The sequence below is a fragment of the Leptonychotes weddellii genome, chromosome 2 (assembly GCF_054177405.1).
Source record: "Leptonychotes weddellii isolate Sample4059 chromosome 2, ASM5417740v2, whole genome shotgun sequence".
NCBI lineage: Eukaryota > Metazoa > Chordata > Mammalia > Carnivora > Phocidae > Leptonychotes > Leptonychotes weddellii.
In genome coordinates, this window is record NC_138370.1 from 40,244,402 (window position 1) to 40,245,646 (window position 1,245).

Sequence of the window (1,245 nt, forward strand, 5' to 3'; positions counted from 1 at the left end):
GGATAGGTTAGCCTGGTGATGGGTATTGAGGAAGGCACGTTCTGCATGGAGCACTGGGTGTTATGCACAAACAATGAATCATGGAACACTACATCTAAAACTAATGATGTAATGTATGGGGATTAACATAAGAATAAAAAAATTAAAAAAAAAAGAAAGATTTTATTTAATTATTTGAGAGAGAGGGAACACAAGCAGGGGGTAGTGCAAGAGGGAGAAGCAGGCTCCCCACTGAGCGGGGAACCTGATGCGGGGCTTGATCCCAGGACCCCGGAATCATGACCTGAGCTGAAGGCAGACACTCAACTGACTGAGCCACCCAGGTGCCTCAAAAGTAATGTCTATTGAAAATACTTTGAGGGACACCTGCGTGGCTCAGTCGGTTGAGCATCTGACTCTTGGTCTCAACTCAGAGGTCTTGATCTCAGGGTCATGAGTTTGGAAAAAAAAAAAAAGTACTTTGAAAAGGAGCAAAGGGACCTAGACACACAAATGCATTGTTGTTTTTGAAGGTTGGATATCAAGATAGGGCTGGTGCGGTCAGGATGAGGGCAGCAGATGCCACCCTTAGTAATGAGGGACGTGGCCTCCACTCAGGGCTTGGGGCCTTGAAGGATGGACATAGCATGAGAGACCCATGAGAGGAAGGAACTCTGGGAGGACTGAAGACCAAACACGATAGCACATAAAATCTTATGGTTCAAATAATGTATTGCATTAAGATGTTTATGTGGTTAGTTTTGGCAGCTAAGCTTTGTCTGTGCTGTAGTTACGCAAACAGTCCTCATCCTCATAAACTTCATCCTATAACATAGAACTATTTGGAAACCTGCTGCGTGAGTTGGGCGTGCGGTGGAGGTCAGAGAGATGTGGCCCATACTCTTCCAGCAATGACCTTGCTGGGGACCAACTATTTCCAGCCTTATCTTACAACTGTGGGGACACCAGGGACCCTCGATGGGACTCAAGTGTAGGCGCCTCAGGGAAGAAGGGGGCAGAAGGGGGGAACTTGTATGCTGTTCACAGCTCTTAAGGGTTGATCCCTCTTCAGAGAAGACTAGATGAACGGTGGACTTTACAACTGAGGCTTTCCGTTTCTGGTGGTTATTCCCCTTGATTTTTCCTATCACTCCAAACGGTCACTATTTTTATCCCTCAGTCTTTCAAAAGTCCTCTGAGTACGCAATAAGCCTATTACAAGTCTACTTATCCATGGTGTTGCGCTCCCTCTGCTGGAGACAATCA